We start from the raw sequence: 19,928 nt of genomic DNA on the forward strand, positions 1-19,928 counted from the left end.
TCTATTCTTATTAATACTGATCCATTATCACCTTTTCTTACAATGACATTTTTTTATTATTACTATTCTTTTTAATCCTGTCAATTTCTGTCTAGCTGCAATGTAACCTACATCACAGGAAGTGACTCAATATCAGAAAGTAACAGTAGAGCAATATTTGCTACTTTAAAGTATAATAATAAGCATCAACATGGTGATTTTAGTTTTTTTTTTTGTTTTCTCAGTCCTGTGGATGGTCTCAAGTCCAGGATGGCAAATCATTTTTATTTATTTTTATTTAGTGTGGCCAATTATTTTACCCCTGATTTTCTCATCAATTTGGAATGTCCAATAGTATGTCCCCCTTGTAGCAAATTCCACGACAGCAGGAGACTTGAATATTCAGTGGGGCATCCTCCGAACCCACGGAACGCGAGAGAGATTTCTCGATCTACCGCCCTCTGGGATCAAGGCGGCGGACTACACAGACGAGACTGAGTGACCTGGGTCTCGGTCGATGTGAAGAAATCCGTAGGGGTGCTCATGACGGCTACCGGCTGAAAGCGAGCGTGTCGTTCCCCGCTGGATTTGCCAATACTGAGGAGACGCCAACGCGAAAAATGAAACCACGTGTCGGTCTACCGTTTATTTCGAAAAGGACCTAAGACTCTATTTAGACCTCAATCAAAATTAAGAAATACATATCAAGACCCTCCACTCGGTACCCAGACTTCTGGTCATAATTTCCTATTTATCTTGGGAACTTGACAATACCGCAGGGAAACCCAAGTTATCACACCCATTTGGGTAGAATAAATAAATAAATTGCTGTGGATGACCTTGTAGACACCAACAAAACTATTCAATGTAATCGTAGCGGACCACCTTATTCATACCACAAGGTGGCAGCAATAGTAACACTGAAACTATTTTAAATCATCCAGGTAAATCATAAAAAAAACTAAAATATGCTCAGCAAATGTGTCTATTTCATGTGTATATATTTTTTTGGAATGAGTTCAAATGCCTTTTTTAATGTTTGTAATTTAATACTGATCAGGTTAAGGGTACAGAAAATGCAGTAAATCAGTAAAGACCAAAGCAGACTGTGAATAAACTGCAATTTAACTGTACTGTAGTTGCAACAATTAAAGTAATTTAATTTGACCATTTCCACATTGTGCACGTTTGTGGAAGTGGGTAACGTGGGCACTATAGCAAAGAGTGTGGTACACATGGCAACTGAACAAAAAACAAAACTTGAAACCCTAACTAAAAATAATTATCAAGAATCTCTGGTTATATTGTGTAGTCTTAGCCCATCTTACTGTGCAGGAATCACCAAATCAAAAAATCCTGAAAAAGCAAGTACCTAGAAGGTCTTAGAGATTACATTTAATATCCTAAGAATACAAAACTTATTCAGAAGCTTAACCTTCAGAGCATCCTCTAAAGTACACCAAACCCCCTTTTAAACCAGAAGATGCCCATACAGGATTTATTTCTGGACTATATTTGGCTGTCCATCATGTAAAAAGGGTTTCCTTGCTCAATCAATTGTAGGCAGATTTAGAGAAATTAACATGATGGCAAAAGGACCCAGAGAGTGTGAGGTATACAAGTGTAACCTATGGGCTAATTCTTACAGTTATTAAACACTGTAAAGCCACAAAGGGACCTATAAACAACAGAAGATACTTAGTTCTGTGTGGTGATTATCATACATATTGATCCTTGATGCATTGCAGTATTTGTTGTGTCTTGTCAAAGATAGCATCCTGCTGGCTCTCAACGTTCATCATGTCATAAGATAAGATACAAAATGTGGGTAAGAGAATGACTAATATTTAGGTCAATTAAAATGTTCATCAAAATCTCCAAGAGCAGTATGAGTCTGCATTTACTTTTGAGTTCTCCCTTTACCTAAGAACATAAGAACATAAAAAAGTTCACAAGAGGAGGCCATTCGGCCCATCTAAGCTCATCTGGTTCCTAGTAGCTGATTGATCTCAGGATCCCAGGGGTCAGCTTCAATAACCATTACTGGGGAGTGATTCCAGACCTCACAATTTCTCTGTGTAAAAAAGTGCCTCCTATTTTCTGTTCTGAATGCCTTTTTGTCTAATTTCCATTTGTGACCCCTGTTCCTTGTTTGTTTTTTCAGGTCAAAAAAGTCCCTTGGGTCGACATTGTCAATACCTTTTAGAATTTTTAAAGCTTGAATCAGATCGCCGCATAGTCTTCATTGTTCAAGACTGAACAAATTCAATTTTTTTTCTTTTAGCCTGTCTGCATATGACATGCGTTTTAAACCCTGAATAATTCTAGTCGCTCTTCTTTGCACTCTTTCTAGAGCAGCAATATCTTTTTTATAGCGAGGTGCCAAGAACTGCACACAATATTCAAGATGAGGTTTTACTAGTGCATTGTACAGTTTTAAACTTAGTGGGCTTTGTAGCTAATCATACAGATGAAGCAACAAAAAAGAGATTGAATTCCTTTAAAGGTCGCAGTTAATGAAAATAAATGTCAAAACAGCTCAAGAGTTTGATGGAACGCATGGAAAGCATTGCTTTGGACTCCCTGGCCTCTGTAGAACCTAAGCAGAAGCAGGCTATGTCCTTGCTACACATAAGGTTACACTAAGGAATTAAGGAACCTTCATTATTACAGTATTACTAATAATGTGCGTCATGTTTAAATACCTTGTTCATATTTTGTTAATAGTTAAGAGTAACTCACAAGCAAATTTGAGTTAAATCAGTCTTAAAAGTTAAAAAAAAAATGTAACTGACATTCATGTGTCTCCTGAAACACACAGATGTGGCTAAACACAGTTTACAGTAGATGTGCTCTGGTGATTATTGTAGGAAATTATTTGTCCAGACATCTGAAAAATCTCACATGCACAGCGCCCCCAAACCGAAGCACCTGCAGTTACCTCCTCTGCAGATAGATCGGGGTGAAAGCAAGCTTTTGAACTCATAGGTCACTGTCTTTTTATAGAAAGTGGAGATTTTAACTATTGCAAGCTCCCACGCCATAGATGCTTATAGGATCATAGAAGCATGTAAGCTAGAAGAATATCATTTACAAAGAAGAATTTCCTGTGCACAGTTTCGGGTGACTCATAGCTGACTACGACCTTGAGTATATATATATATATATTTGCAAGTGCAACGTTTTAAATTTTATTTTGGTGATGGTAAGGATATAGCCACAAACCACTGAAATAGACCCAGGCTACATGAAAAGGCAACTACTGTACAAAACAGTTCCCTGGCATGAATAAGCTGTGTGAAAGTGATAGCTTTGTACAGTCAAAATTATTTATTGGCTGCAATAGCATAAGGGTAGGTCAACCTTTAATAAATCACAAGACAGGTTTAATGATGACATCAATGGCTATCATTCTCCAGACTGCCCCATCCCTCTGCTTCCAAATACTGCTCACTTTATTTTAAACTCTTCCCTTTAATAAAGCAATGGAATGCAAAGTCCCTCGACCAACCCAGCGAGATCGGATTCAGGTCTGTCACTGCTTCCCTGCTAATGTTACTCTCTGATGTATTCTGGGGTATGTCACAATGATATTATACCAACTATAGGGTATGTCACAAAGCCTGCATGATACAAACAAAACAAAACAGAGTCAAAGGTCGGATTACCTATTGTAATTGTGCCATACACAGGCACAAAGCCTTTGCAGCTCACTCAAGGAAAACACTGTATTATAAGGTTTGGCATTGAATAACTTTTTCCTATTCAATGTTGCTGATCTTTAATCTTTTTGTTTAAAACCAGATCTCATTTTGGAATTTATCCGAGAACGATCGCGTGATTCTCGCTGTATTAAATTATGGTGCATTGCTAAGGAAATGCAATGGAAAATAATTTGCCAAATTCAGATATTTATTTTAGGTATAAACATACTTTTTGTTTTCTTACTTGGTACTAGTTATATAAACAGTATTCTCCCTGTGCATTCACAGAGTGCTGTGTTTTGTATGTGTGTGTGCGTGCAAGGTGTAAACAGGGTTTAGATTGGCATAATTGAAGTTTGCCAACCATCGTTGATTAAATTGAGGCTGAAAGGCTGAATGTTTTTATTATTAGACAGTTTTGGATCTCACTTTTTCCACTTCACCCCTGTCATTCCTTCTTAGGGTGTTCCTACTCCTCCATGTGTAATTAGGGAGGGAATTGATAATCTCCAAGAGAGATTAGGAATGTGGGAACCAGTACAATAGCATGCACACACACCCTGTGCGAGGAATGAATGAGCCTCTCCCTTTCAATGACGTTTTTCAAATTCTTAGAAATTAATAGCAAAACTAAGCCACACAAATCTTACAGTAGATTCTTTTGATTCAAAATCAAAACACGCAAGTTTTTTTTTGTTTGTTTTTTTTTTTAATTCAGAAAGACCATAATGTAATAAAATAAAATGGTAAATATGCCCCAGGGTCGTAATTGCTCCCTCCTGTGGACAAAATACACAAATCATTTGCTGAATTTTCTTTCAGTGTTGGAACTTGCTTTGAGCTAGACCAGAGATCCTACATACTGTAACTGCCCCGAATAGCCTTCCTCGTTCCATTCAAGTCAAACGGCAGTGTGACCTTTGAAATTTGCCAGCCCCGCCTACTTTCTCTCTTCTCCTACCCGAGTAATGGACTTTGGCTGCCAGTACTTCCTGGCTGTGTATTTAGAACCCCCAGCTATTACCCAATTGGGCGCTTGCTCTGTTGCTAAGGAAGGTTTGTAACAATGCCTGTGGGCTCTATGTTGTAAGTTTGAACCAAACTTTCAGAGTACACTACGATTCCTATCTGTGCCGTTCAGCAATCATCAGGCCTCCTCAACTCAGCATATCAAAACTCTAGAACAGGTGTGTCCAATCCCGGTCCTGGAAGAATTTTCCACTCCAGGTTTAACAGGTCAAATGACATAATTAATTACTTCAGGGTCGAGATGGAGGTTTAATTAGTTCAATGAAACAATTTAGAACATGGTTGGAAGAAAGACTAGGAGTGAAAGGGACAACTTTGGCCACGTCTGTCCTAGAAGAATACACTTAGGCAATATCAGAAAGAGCAGGTCAATTTAACTTTGAGAGAAAATTAAAAAGCAAACACAGATGAACGCAGTTATTGCTGCAAAAAGCCCGAAAAAATGTACTGAAAAGGGAAGTAAATGAACATGGAGAGACAGAAAGTGTCTTTGACAACAAGGGGTTAAAATGCACTCGAGGGGGTTCCAGAGGGTGGCTGGGGCTCTGCTAATTATAATATATTATATATATATATATATATATATATATATATATATAGCCCCTGAACCTGTCATGGGTGTTGCCCATTTATTACAGCACTCCTCCCTGTCAGCAGCATGTTTTATATTTGGTAGCAGCAAAGAAAAAAAGAAAAAAAAACATTTTGTTTGCAGACTACTTTTATGGATTTTTGTTATTTAAAGATTGCGGCCAGCTTTAGATTATGAGAGATTAATTGATTAATTTTTGGTTAGTTTTAACGTGTGTGTGGATATTCGTTTATAGGAGGGTCAGCTTATTATTTTACGTATTGCAAAAACTGTAGTTGTACAATTTGGAGAACATCAAGCAAGTCTTAAAGCATATATTTTATTAATGGACATATTTGAGTTAGCATGTTTTGCAACTTTCTTTAAAAATAACAAGGGATTGATAATGTGATTTCTGAAAATTGCTAAAAAAAAAAAAAAATGTGCAGCTTTTTTAGTAGCTTGCTAAAAATAATATAATAAGTTGCTAGTATGGCTAAAACACATACCAGTAATAATTCTGATAAGTCATTCAAATATGAAATGATGATGTGTATATTTTTTATTTAAAGGTATGTAAAACATACCTCAGAGAGACCTTCTGTTTGCCTTCTTGGAAAGAGTTTTTGAAAGCAGTCTGTTAGCAGGATGGATTTCTGGTGATTGATATGTCAGCTCCTGCATTTGCCAGGTCACGTGAGGGCTCCTGCTCTCCAGTGACCATTCCGGGCTGCAGCTGAGCGGCAGGCTGTTGGTGAAGCACCCTGTTTGTTTTGGGCTGTGTGACTAATGGTATGATCCAAGTGTGTGTTTGGAGATCCACCATGTCAACCCCACCTCTCAAATCAACATGATCTAGGGAAGTCTCACCTTGACCTGAAATGGCATTGAGTTCACTTAGCAGGGAGCATTTACCATGGGAAATTGGGGTTGTTTTAATTTTACCACACTTTTTTTTTTATAATATGTGCTTTAACTAAGTGAAACATACAGTACCAAAATACAATATAATACTTATATGGTACCAGCTGAAACGTGTCTAGGATGGTGTAGGGATTTGTGTTGCATGTTTATTTAAATCCGTACTGTATGCATCATTTCACCGATCCTATACTGATGTATTAGATACATTGCAGTACTCTTCAATTATATATTTAATAAAATAAATAGGTGGCTGGTGATTCATAGGGTCAGATTTATCAAGGTCTTTTGTGACATTTGTGAAGTAAAATAACAACTTAGGCACGCTTTCAAGTCCTACAATTCACATTCTGAGTTGTGTGTTTCTTGTTTTGTAAGTGTAATAGTTTGATTTTGGTGTAAAAGCTTTGATAAATCTGGGTCATTATGCCCTGAATGCAACAAGAAATTCACCTAGGCCAAGTCATGCCTGCTTCTCTGGACAATACATCGTTACTGTAATGTATTTGATGACATGTTTATTTAATCTTTTTTATGGCCTCTGAAAATAATCAGACATAACCACTTGTAAATCTTTTTGTCCACATCAATCGAACTTGACACTTCTTTTTAAATGAAATAAACTTGCGCCATATTCCAATGGGAAGCAATGACTAAGGAAAACATGAGCATAACCTTCAGATTTCCTCTAAACATCCAGGGAATTCTTCTTGCTGGAAAGCTTTTCTCGTTTTAGACCTTGATAAGTGTGTCGGTTGCTGGAAATCCTGTCAGAACTGGCAAAATTCTCAGAGAAAAAAAGTCAGATTTGATATAAACTATTGGCTTCCTATTTTGGTCACTGTTTCCCCTCGAGGCATAGAAAGTTAATCTCTGGGAATTCCTGATGGATTTTCTGTTAGGCTGGAAAGGGGTGTTGATACAGAGAAGTGTGGCCATTGTGCCTGGGGGCAAGGCTCCAAATGGAAACAGCTTACATTACATTTAGATTATTTTAAACAATCCCTCTGTATGGGGAATAGGGGCTAAGCAGCTGAACTCAACTCTGGAAGGTAGCCGGTGATTGATGTGTTTGAACGTGTAGAACTTTGTGGTCTGATAGAAATATTGCTTATCTAACATAACAGAATTTTTATGAATTGACACAGTTATAAAACATCTACAGTGCAAAGCACTGAAAGAGAAGCTCTCACAATCAGGCAGCAAAGCAAACCGATCAAGTTCTGTGTTAGAAAGCTGGTATGAGAGGTTATTACAAGTGTGAATGTATTGTGAATACTGACTAGCTGGGTGGTTCATCGTCCTCTTTCATATTGGACACAACAAAAAGGTTGGGCATGAAAATAGACCGTTAACCCATCAAGGTGCATCCTTTGCTATGATACAGATCCCCTAAGCACATTTAACTGCCAGACAGTCCTCACATTAGAAAATAAGCTTGCTCAGGAATCCTTATAGCCGACAATAACTGAACAACAAAATGCACAAAAAGCGAAATGCCTTGGCAGATTGGAATATTTCTTTGGTATGGTCTTCAGCCTGCAATTGAGAGGAAAGGTGATTCGCAAACAGCTGAGACAGTAGCATATGACATGCAAGCATGGTGGGAAAATCAGTTTGACAACGTTACACATTTTGGCAGAATCGGAGTGGTCCGTTTAGGGTGAACTGGAGGCATGCTGGCTCAAATACGCATGTGTTACTGTTTCTTTGACTGTTTAGGGGAAGGGAAAAGCAAAAGCCCCCATAAGCCTTTGAAGGCAGCCTGCCCTATCCATCACCAATATGAAAAATTGATAGCTCCATTGGATAGATTTATGTAAAGGTCCCGTCATTCCTTGTTTAAAGGAGAAGCACTGAACATGTGCCCCACATGGTACATTGTTATGTTTAATCTTTAAATGCTTTGAGGCAAAAAGCAAGTGATTAAGCCCATGTTGTCTGCTCTTGAAGTGATGTCGCTCAAGGGCTGGTGAAGATATACTGCTCTGGTGCCTCCTTGAAGTACCTGCCAAGAACCTTGGAGGATGTACTGCAAGAGCATAAAGGAAGTGAGAGTAGAACTTCAGCATTGGAAGAACTTTTTTCTTGAAGAAATCCTAAAGGCAAGCAATGAAGAGCATAACATATGGGGAGTGAGTTTTGTACCTTTGTAGATTGAACCTTTGATTAACAGCTTGTTAGCCTTTGCAAACATTCTTAACATATTCGGTTATATTGGGAGTGTTTCGATGACCCAACCTATGTAAAGACAGTGATATCCCAAATTTCAGATGAAATAAAACCTCTTTTAACCCCTTTAAAGAGGGAGGGCAGTGTAACAGTGTTTTCTTGATATAGAATGCATGGTAAGTAATGTTATTTCAGTGAGACTGTTACATATTGTGAGCGTATTTTATAGCACTTCACCATGAGTGACATGGAGGAAAACAGTGTGAAAATAGCATTGACAATGCCAACTGTATATTCTTTCAATGGTCATGAATTGAAATGCTGGTTGCAACACCACAATCCCCTACAATTTTACTGAAATGGTGAGTAAGCAGAGCAAATAATGATCTAAGGAGAACTGACGAAGGAAAAACAAACAGTATAGTAACGAAGTGGTCTTTGGGCAAAGTAATCAATGTCTTGACTGAGTTATTGAAATACAGACATTACTCTATAGACCTTGCAACTGCCTTCTCTGTCCGACTTTATGAGAAGGGAAAAAAGGATTATCCTTATTGAGAAAACACATCAGCCAGCTAGAATTTACTCTGTGCATATTACTGTGGATCCTATAGTATACCCTCCCTCCAACCACTGTCTTTCATTGTAAACGTACTTTCAACATATGCCTGTGGTTAGGGGGAAACTTTTTACTATTTTATTAAAAATAGACCTGCATCAAACATAAACAGATGGGGGATTGGGGGGGGGGGGAGTAGAGGTAAAGAGGTAAAGGTTAGTTTACGGGCCTTGGTTAAAACTAAAATATGGGTAGTTATGGCAACTCGTACACCTAAGAACTGAATTGGGTTGGGGGAGGGGGGAGGTGGAACTGCATGGCAACATATATAGTACATTTTATATATCATATATATGTTGCTATGCAATTTAATCTTCAGCAGTCCTTTAAATCAGCATACCATAATTTCTTCAGCTGTTTCCTGGTTAATATCAATCCACGTTGTGTGTCAGAGGGCAGCTGAGATTTCTCTGGCTGTGATCAGTCTCTGAAGTCCTAAATGAAGCCTAGATATACAGGGGGTTGAAAATGGTAAAAAAAAAATAGAAAATATTGGATGATTTAAAAACTTATACCTGAGCAAATAATAGTTTAATTAGGAATTCGCAGCTTCTCAGTGAATTGATTCAGAACCTCTGACTGGCTCACCGCTCAGCACCTCTGATTTAAACTGCTGATCTCTCCATTTGGCCTTCATTCAAACTTTAATTTGGCTTTCTGGAACTAATTATTAATGTTTCTCTGTATGAATTTTACAGCTAATAGACGCTTCCCCCCACCCACCCCAAATGCAATGAATACTGTGGAATTAGAGATGGGCCATTAATTTGAGGTCTGCTCTGTGGTATATTGATTAAATAATATTCAGCTCACTGTAATTTATGGGTGCTGAACATTGGCTTCATTATGGTCTTATTTACTTTTAGCCCACCTCCCAGAATAGGGCATGGGACCAACTAAAACTATCTACTTTGTAGACCATAAGCCCACACTAGAGGCTTGTTGTCTGGGTTATGTAAATACCTTTAGACGTCAGATACTGCATGCTACATAGTGTTAACCTTGTGTTGGCCAAAACATAGCTTGGTACCCATACTGTAAGTATATTTTACAATATCTAAAGTTTCAAAGTTTTGGTGATCTGCTTGTCCACCATAAAGACCCAATTGATTTTGTATTGCTTCTGTGTACAGGTACTGCTTGATGTTTTCCACCTAATTATTGTAAATATATAAGTATTGTTATAATATTAATGATTACAATATGTAATCGGGCTAAGCCTGAACCCGAATTTATGTTAATAATTGTAAGCGTTTATCCCAGACTTTGTTTTGTTGGGATTGAAGGAAACTCTGCACAAACATTTCACTTAATTAGGAACACCCCTTGTATTAGTTTGAACAGCTATAAGGCTCATAATATCTATCCTTTTTTGCAATACATTTATTTTGTATCGAGAGACACAAGGCAATCAATGACATAAAATTGGCATCAGCAAGACTGGTTATAATGTATATGGCTCAAGTAAAGTGCAATAATACTTATTGAGCATCAGATGTTGAGAGGAACATAAATGCCTCAGCATAGAATTCGGAAACTTAAGTGATTTGTTTCTTTCACGGCCCTTTTCATTTTGATCCGAGCCGGGCAAAGGTCTCAGCTCTGTTTTATAGAGCGTTCATGTGAAGGAGAGAAGCTGACAGGCGCTGGATGCACAGGCTGGGTGAGAGCCTGCAGTCAGATCTGCTCAGTGATGAGAGGGAACCGTTTGTTCTGGCTCGGTAGTTCACTAATTTCTCCTGCTCAAGCAACCTTGAGAGGAACCGTCAAAACTATTTCAGGATTTCGTGTAAAACTATTTTCCACACATTTTTAAGATATGAAAAAAAGGGTACACTCCAGCTATCGGCCATGTCAAATATACTCTTTTTTGTAAGTAGTGGCATGTAAAGCTTATTTCTGGTTTGGCAATTTTATTAGGTGATTTTTGTTTTCCTTTCTAGAAAAAAAAAAAAAAGTGCCAATGATGATTTGGGGTAAAGAAATTTGAGATTCTAGCTCATGGAATGTAGAAAAGCCTTTATTTCTCAAAGTATGTATAATATCTTAATGAACATAACCATAGCGTACAATAATATTATTCCCAGCCACCTGCTAGACACTACATGCATTTCGGTTTATTGCTCGTTTTTTCTGTGTTTTTTTTTTATGTATTGTTGGGTTATTGATAGTTACTGTTGGGTCTCTGAACCCCACACCCCCACTCTCCCCATGCCCCTTTTGACTTTGCCTGAACAGAATCTGTTCGCCTTGTGATGCATCGTCACCAGCCTGTGCATGTGTGCTAAATTCATTGTTTACAGAGAATCCCACCTAACAAGAGTTTGTGACTCTTCTTCTTATTACCTTTACTTGACCGTATCTAATCAATGTCGTCTGTTTGTTCTAATTTGACATAATACTAATAGCATAAGCATTGCTGTTGTTACCAGAAGGTACGCCAGTGTCAGTACTGAAACTGAAAAGGCATCACAATTCAAACCAGTTGAAAGATAATGACAAGCCAGAACGAGCGCTGGTTGTTTCTAATGTAAAGTTTCAAAGGATTACAGAAGAGCTGAAGCAGTCGGGGGGATGGGCCTCTATACTGCTCCACCCCCCCTGATCTGCTTGCTTTGTTTCAACACAATGAGAGCAATTAATTATCGTGCTTGATAGAAGCAGATGACGGATAATAAATTAGAAGCACGTTTTATTTTATTTTAGCTCTGGTAAGCAAGCTAGATATATATATATACATAATGAAAAATAACATGCAAAACATGATTTCATACTTTGTCAAAAGTTTTTGTTCACCCTTGCATTAGTATTGTGAATTTCTAGACCATCTTCATTAAATTCTTATGTCAAATCTTTTGCAGTAATCTGAGGATTCTGCCGGGCTGCTCAAACAATTCTTCTTCCAGATTTTTTGGAAAGCTTTCTTGGTCTTCCACACCTGGAGCTAGTTGCAGTAGTTCCTGTTCTCCTGTGTTTGTCAATAATAGCCCACACAGTGCTTTTCGGTAAACCAAGTCTTTCTGCTATTCTGGTAGTTTCTCCTTTTTCTTTTAGTTGTGTCACTGCCATTTTGAGATTGTCACTCTACTCTTTAATTTTAACAATCTGTGTTGCTTTTGTGAATCACACATTTCCAATTGGTTTTTCAGTACTTGATGGTTATGTATTTATTTATTCCATAATTATCATCAGGTATTTTCACTCATGATAATTGTCAATGATTAGCAACAAATGGGCTTCAGACGAAATAAGTTGATTGCCCAAATACTGTTGATAAAGTATGAAATTAGTTTTTGCATGTTATTTCTCATTTTCTGCATGTTATGTGATTATTATAAAAATTGCTTTCTTTGTGGTTTTTCTCTTTTTTAACTGTTCAAATACTTTTGTATGTGACTGTGGATAGATAGATAGATAGATAGATAGATAGATAGATAGATAGATAGATAGATAGATAGATAGATAACAGACTTTACAGGTATTACTGCTTTGAAATTAAATTATTTGATAATATCATATTGGTGTACATTCCAAAGCTTGGTTCACATCAGTTTGGTCCTTTCTTACTTTATAATGGCAGAACATCACAGTGTAAATTAAGAGACTGTGGTTTGTTTTGTAACACTTATACTCTCACACTGTATACATACTGTAGAGATAGTTACACATCAGTTATTGCACTTGCTTATCTAAATATATTAATATATATGTATTATCGTTACATCTGTAATGGCTGTATAAAATCTGTTTACTTTTGGGTTGACAGTTTATTCCAAGTTTTGTGTAAAAAATAATAATAAATTTGGTCAAAGCACATCCTAAGCCTTCACGTGAATGTAAAAGAAGATCCTGTCTGACCTGACATATAAAAGGCAATCATAACTTTGCCTAAAGGCCACTGAAACACTTGTTCTCATATTTTCACTTAACTGCTTAACATATGGAAATTGAAAGAATCATTGCATTATGCCCCGCTTCCTCCTTTCTATTGAACTTTGAAAGATATAACATGTGAATGGTACGGCACGGTGCCCAGCCCAGCATAAATAAGGGGCCTGTTTCTCATTTGCCATTTGACCCTTGCCAGCTCAAACACCCTCTCTGGAATCTTGAACTAAATTAAACCCAAATGCCTGCATTTGGCTGCTGCCTACACTCACTGTGGCCATTTCCCATGCGTTTTGAGAAAAAAAGATTTATAATTCCTTTTAATTAAGTCGCTATTAATGTCAGAGGGATTATGTCGAATTGACATTTCAGAGCCTAATTAAACTAATAGCATGCCCTTTTTGTAAGATAACAGCACAGAGAAAATATAAAAGTTCCAGTGTTGAATTATGCCTGGATGGCGCAGTGCCCATCTCTTGTGTGTATTTGGTTTTATTAGACCAGAATAATAATAATAAAAAAGCTCCATACTGTACGTATGCACTGAAATATTTCAATTTCTGACACTTTTTCGGTTCCACACGGAGAGTTCTTAAACTGTGCCTAATTTCATTAGTGGTCAGCTACTTTTATTTTTCTGCAAGGGGAGCAAAGCAACACATTTATAATTAAAACAGCAAAGCAATTATCCTGTTTATTTTATTAGTAATCCCCCTCACTTTAAGTGCACAAAATTGTTCTATTAAATTCTCCTTTCGCTTGGCAGCTCACACAATAACGTATTTCTTTGCTGCTTACAATTTTACATTCGTTGCTCTACCTTTAAACGCTACTGTTCCGTAATCATTTCCTCTTAGGAGTCTTGTGACTGCCAGGTTTAACGGTTCTGCTCTTATTTTCCCCCTGAAATGACCTAATAAAACTTGTACTGTAGTGCTTAATCTCAACCTCTAAAACACTCCTCCTTTTATCTATATATGACTTTATCTTTTTTATATTCAGATAAAAGAAAATAGATTGACTGAAAACAATATTGCAGATTGATTTGTATTGAATCAGTTACCGGGTTTTAATAACATACCATATGAAAAATAACAGAGCTCTGCCGGAACATTTTAATTTCCTCCTGCTATATATTTTCTATTCGTAGAGACATATAGATAGATAGATAGATAGATAGATAGATAGATAGATAGATAGATAGATAGATCCGACAATTTTGCGAAATATGGTCCTGCTGGTAATCTACAAGCATTTGTAATCATGAATAGGTGGAAAATATTTATCTGGCCCTGCATTACAGTAATTGCTGAGCTTGACCTACTGGGTAATTCTATTGGGTGCTAAGGAGAGTAAATGCCATACACTGTGCCCAGGGAGCAGAAATTTTTATGTTGCTTCCTACTCGCATTATCACTTCAGGAACGCATGGCCGCTACTTAGATGACACGATCAAGAACAACTGACAAGAGTTTGGATGTTTATTATATTTAGGGAATCTCATAGTTTAACTATTCTCTGTGATGTGTTTTTTTTTCAGGGTTTAAATAAAGATTTAAATGCCTGAAACCTTTTTTGGCAGCTGTTAACAAAAAGAAAAAAGAACAGTTTCATGAATATCAAATTTCATAAAACTGTATCTGAATTCTGGTTTTGGAATAGAGGCGTTTATCCAAACACTTACAAAAACAATCAGAGCTGTTATACACCATTACTTTAGTGCAAATACCAAAAGTTATAGTGTATGGTGATTTAATGGAGGCGATTGGCTTGACCCCTGGAATGAAGGTCAGCTGATCTTCAGTTCTCCTGATTGGAGGGTTGCAGTGGATAGGCAACATTCCAATTTGCATTTCAAAAGAAGAACATTTGAGTATAATATGCTAAAAAAAAAAAAAAAAAGAATCCTAAAAAAAATAAGAAGTCTCTCCCTGACCGGGTGTACATCATAATTCAAATGCCTTTATTTATTTTACTGCTACATTCTCCAGGGGCTCTTGTCTACGATTACATTTACAGTTAAACAAACCTACAGTACAGTAGTTGCTGTAGACATGTGCTAGCTGTTTTATAGTCCAACTATATTCCAATTGCAAAACCAACTAGAAAAAATAACATCTGTTCCAATTGCTATTCATCAGAAAAGCAATCGGTCTTCCTAATTGTGCACTGTCCATAAATCTGAGCTATCCCATTCTGACTGTGTATTGGATCAATATGCTCAAAATGCTATAATTACAGAAGACTCTATTCCAGTTTGATCAAGGGCACTTTTGTGCAGTAATATTCCTGTAGAGGTTTACTGTTCCTGTTATAGGGGGAATTGTGCTTTCAGGTAATTGCCAGATCGTTGCCAACCAAAAGACCTCAGATACAGAATGTAATACTGAAGGTGTACTGTTGAATTGCTCCACGAGAACTCAACCCTATTTGTCTGAATACTCCCCTGACTCACTGAAATGATTTCCAGTCTCAGAAGGAACAATTTATTGGGTAATGGCACTCGCTTCCTTGTATTCTCATTTCCGATCAGCCCAGAGTGCATTGGAGGGGTATTTACAGTAACTGGCACGATGGAAAGCAGTAATGTTTGTTTAAGGGGTTTACTGAGAAATGCTCCACCAAAAGTACACGTGAACTGTGATATCCATCCAGAAGCCATTCATATGAATCATTGCAAAATAAATGTGCAGTGTCAATGCTTCTGTATGTTAAGCTGTTTGCACAAAATGAAGCATTTAAAAGCTCCTGCCAGGCCTGTTTCTAAATTGAATAACATTCCTAAGCTGCATGCCTGTCTTGAACCATAAAATTGGTACTTTCTTGAACATTTTCCTTTTTTGTAGGCATGTGTGTGTTGGCTAACAGTTTCTAAAGGTTAAGGCGTGCTCGCACACACACAGAGTAATCAAGCTGTAAGCAATAGGGTGTATCCACTAGGACATTAGTGGCGTGAGGCTCTGTGTTTCCAATATTACACTTCATTTTAATTGATTGCTTGACTTTTCATCATCTGATTGCAAGTAAACAGCAGTAAATATCTGCCATGTATTCTATTACTGCACAGAAAACCTGAGTTATATATATATTTTTTTTTTTAATTGCACCCCCCCCCCCTCCATGACTGATAAAAGCATTCTGCTGTTTTTCATGCTGATTGTGGCGCCACTGCTTCTTTCCAGATTTACCCTTCACCCACTCGCTCACACCCAGCCAGCTGCTTGCAACTGTACCACTGATGCTGTGAACAGATCAAGCTTAACCCCTGCACACCCCTAGACTTACAGGCTGTTTTTCGATTTGGAACAGATCACTAAGGGACCGGTACTGGACAGGATCTGATCCCCTTTTCCAGTTGTTTGGAATGGGTGCGTGGCAGCTCTAAAGACTTCCTGTCTGGATCCAAGACCAACTCAACAGCTGCATGATCACGAATGTTGCGTTACAAGGCACACTTAGAACATTTATAAATGTCTCACTTGCATCTATCATCAGCATTTCTGTGTGGCATGAAATAACTCTTCATTGAGCAAAATGCACTTTTGCAAGTGGGTTTGGTTCTCCAGACACCTATCCATCTGGGTGATGATCGCCCCAGTTGAAATGTCTAAGTGGGGTGGTGGAGTTACGCAGTTCAGTGGAACTGCAGCAAACAGTGATATAGTGCAAAATCAACACATAAAATCTGCTGTGACTGTGGAGTCAGGGTCTTGCTAAATCTACTAAGAAGTGTTCAGACTGATCAAGGTGTATTCAAACACTAATGAGTCTCCTCTGAGTCTGTAGGTATTTACCTTCTGGTACAGATCAGTACAACCACTGAGGGAAAACAATGGACTGCACCTTCCGGGCAGACTTAATTAGTTCTAAAAACAGCTCTGTGTAATACAGGACAGGGGAATTTGTCAAGCGCTGTGGAAAAAGGAGGAATTAATCTACAAGAGTAATTGGGGAAACCTCTGAAAACAAGCTATGTTAACAAATCTTTTTTTTTTTTTTAAGAATGATGGATTATATTAATGCTGTTTCCAATATACAAATGAGGAATCTGGAGCATTTGCACTACCTCCTAAATTCTGAAAGCCACTGCCCTACTGCCCATACAAATATACACTGTCTGGGCTTGGTTCTGCTTTAAATACAATACATGTGTATTACTGTATTCATGTCTGAGTTGCATGTCTTGGATTTCAGGGTTATACAAATAAATGTTAATCTATTGAGTCCTGGTCCAGACATAGCAAGCTTCCTGGCTTCTGATCTAGCCTATGGAAAAAAAAAAAAAAATGACACAACATAAAGCTAAGGTAAGTCAACAAAGGCAAAATTCAATGTGCTTCATAATAAAATTTCAGGAAGATGAGGTCTGGCTTTTATATGTTTATAACCCATCTTTCGTTTATTTTCAGTTTTATAAATGGTGCACCAAGAGCTTGCCTGAATGCAACCACTATGCTGACACCAATATATTGCTCTGCAATACACACGAGATTGATTTCAATACTGTGATACTGGGATATCTGTAACAGCATCATGATCAGGGCCACTTTGCTATACAGATCTGTGGTGTTGCTAATGCTGTGGTCTGATCATAAACCTTCCTGTGTTTCTTCAGAGGAAAACACTAGCGGCTCCTTTCACAGACCCCAGTTAGTGTGACATGTGGTGTTCCAAGAGTGGTCCAAATCTGTGAATCTGTGAAATCTGTGAATGTCTGAATCTGTCTATGAAACCAGCCATAGCATTATAATGTTCTGGTTTGCTTTTTTTTTGTTGTTTTGTTTTTTCAAACTTGTTGGGTTACTTCTACATTTCATGATCTAATACATCTGTATCTGTAAAAACAAAAACACTTCATAAACACCCAGGAAATAATAATGATAATTTCTGCTGGAAATAGGTAAGTATTTTTCTTCCCTGGTAATTTTGTTGATTTAGAGGAGCTGGTGCACAAGTCTGAAGTCAATACCGTGTTAATATAATTTAATAAAGAGCTAGTAACAGTAATTATAAGGACCATATCAGTTTTCCTCAAATGCTTCCCCATACCTATACAATGAATTGAATTTGGCCAGAAAATGTAACATGGCCATTGCTAAGATTGCATTACTAGAGCAGACTATTGACCATTAGACTATTGACCAGTTTGTGAGCAATTGCGCAAACTATTTTGGTCATGTGATACTGTATTAGCCAATAAGGTCGCAAATTGAAATCTAGAAAAAAAAAATTACAATGCATGTTTATTTATTTTCTGTTTTTAATTTGGAATCACTAGTTGTTTTTCACCCCATTTTCTCCCCGGATTTTAAGCCTAGCTCATCGCTGCAACCCCCGCGCTGTCTCGGGAGAGACAAAGACGAACACACTAGTCCTCCGAAACGTGTGTCGTCAGCTTCTTTTCACTCTGCAGGCCTGCCATGCAGCTACCTCAGAGCTACAGCATCAGAGGAACATGCAACTCTGGGCCGCTTGCCCGCAGGCGCCTTGGCCAGTCTACAGGGGTCGCTGGTGCGTGGGGAGCTGAGGACACCCTGGCTGTCCTAGGCCCTCACCACCCCCAACTGTGCGTCGCCCCTGGGAACTCCCGTCCACAGCCAGCAGTGGAATAGCCTGGACCTGATTTTCAGGCTATAGGGTGCATCCTGCACTCCACACAGAACACCTTTACTGGATGTGCCATTCGAGAGACTCCTGCAATGCATGTTTAAAACAAATATTTAGCTCCTGTTGAAACAAAAGCCTTGACTGGAACATGAAGTACTGCACTACAGGAATCTGCACTCTCATCTTATACCAAGTGTGCCCAGCTGCAAGGCCAGAAGCGCAGTTCACTTCCTGCCTGCAATAAACCTGCTGCCAGTCTGTCTTTTGCGGTGGGGGTCCTTCTGTCTGCAGAGAGCAGCTACACATTCTTCTCAGAGCCAGCTGTTCAGCTGAACCTCTTCAATTAGCTTTTAATCAGCCCCTGGACTCGATGGCTGTCTGCTGGAGTTTCTGTCACACTGGCAGCGGACAGACAGGATGCCCGCTCTAATTTCCATATCTGATGACCAAAGACTGCTGCACTTTTCATGTTCCGTTATGAAAACATTTAGAACATAATCAGCCTGCTATTGCAATCACAGCGTAGCAGAGTATCGGATTTCAATCAAGACTTGAAAAGACAAGAGAAGCAAGAGGAAGGTCACTGGAAGTTAAAGTGCTGTCTCCGGAGAGCTGTGCATTTAACAACGAAGGCCCTGTCGAAGCACTTTTTATAAATGTTCTTTTAATTCTTATTCATAAAAACCTATATGAATGAAGCTTTTATTAGCGCAATTAACTCAGAACCGGTGCCTGTAACCAATTCTCCAGCTACCCGTGTAAAATTCCTTCTGATGGCTAACTTTATGTAAACACAAGCATGTGTGTTTTGGATTAATTAATTGCAGGGATTAAAAGCCATTAGCCAAATTCCTGGATTTGAGTTTGAGCGAGTGTCTACATGATTGAGTATGGGGCTAATGCTCAGGTCCAGAGGTGGGTGTACTAATGTCACAGTGCATGAAAGTTAATAAACAGACTAACTTAAAAAACGATTTGCGGTTAGTGTGGGGGTCCTGCTATCCTGTAAAGGCTGATGCATCCAAGATGTAAACCAGCAGGCACAGAGATCGATCTGAAAGCTTAAAATATATAGAAATATGTTCTGCTTCATCTCTCCAGTGGTATTGTAAGGATTTGGTTCTGGAAAATGACTTAACTGATTTTAAATGGCAATGCAGTTTGATTTGCATACTTTGGTTAACTGGGGAAAACTCATTGAACATCAAGCTGGTTCTCAGTGGTGCCCTGGATTGATGTTAATATGCTGCTGGTATCAGTTATAAAAAACAATACACCATGGCACTTCAAGACAGCATAATGAACACTACAGCATGCATTGTTATCTCCATAACTATTGCCATTGCTGTTAACGCTGAGGTCTGGTAATGGTTCTGCTTGAGTTTCTTCAGGGCAGTACTGTGGGATTTAAATGTTGTTGTCTAGTAAGAGTTGAAAG

Source organism: Polyodon spathula, chromosome 25 (assembly GCF_017654505.1).
Source record: "Polyodon spathula isolate WHYD16114869_AA chromosome 25, ASM1765450v1, whole genome shotgun sequence".
Classification (NCBI taxonomy): domain Eukaryota; kingdom Metazoa; phylum Chordata; class Actinopteri; order Acipenseriformes; family Polyodontidae; genus Polyodon; species Polyodon spathula.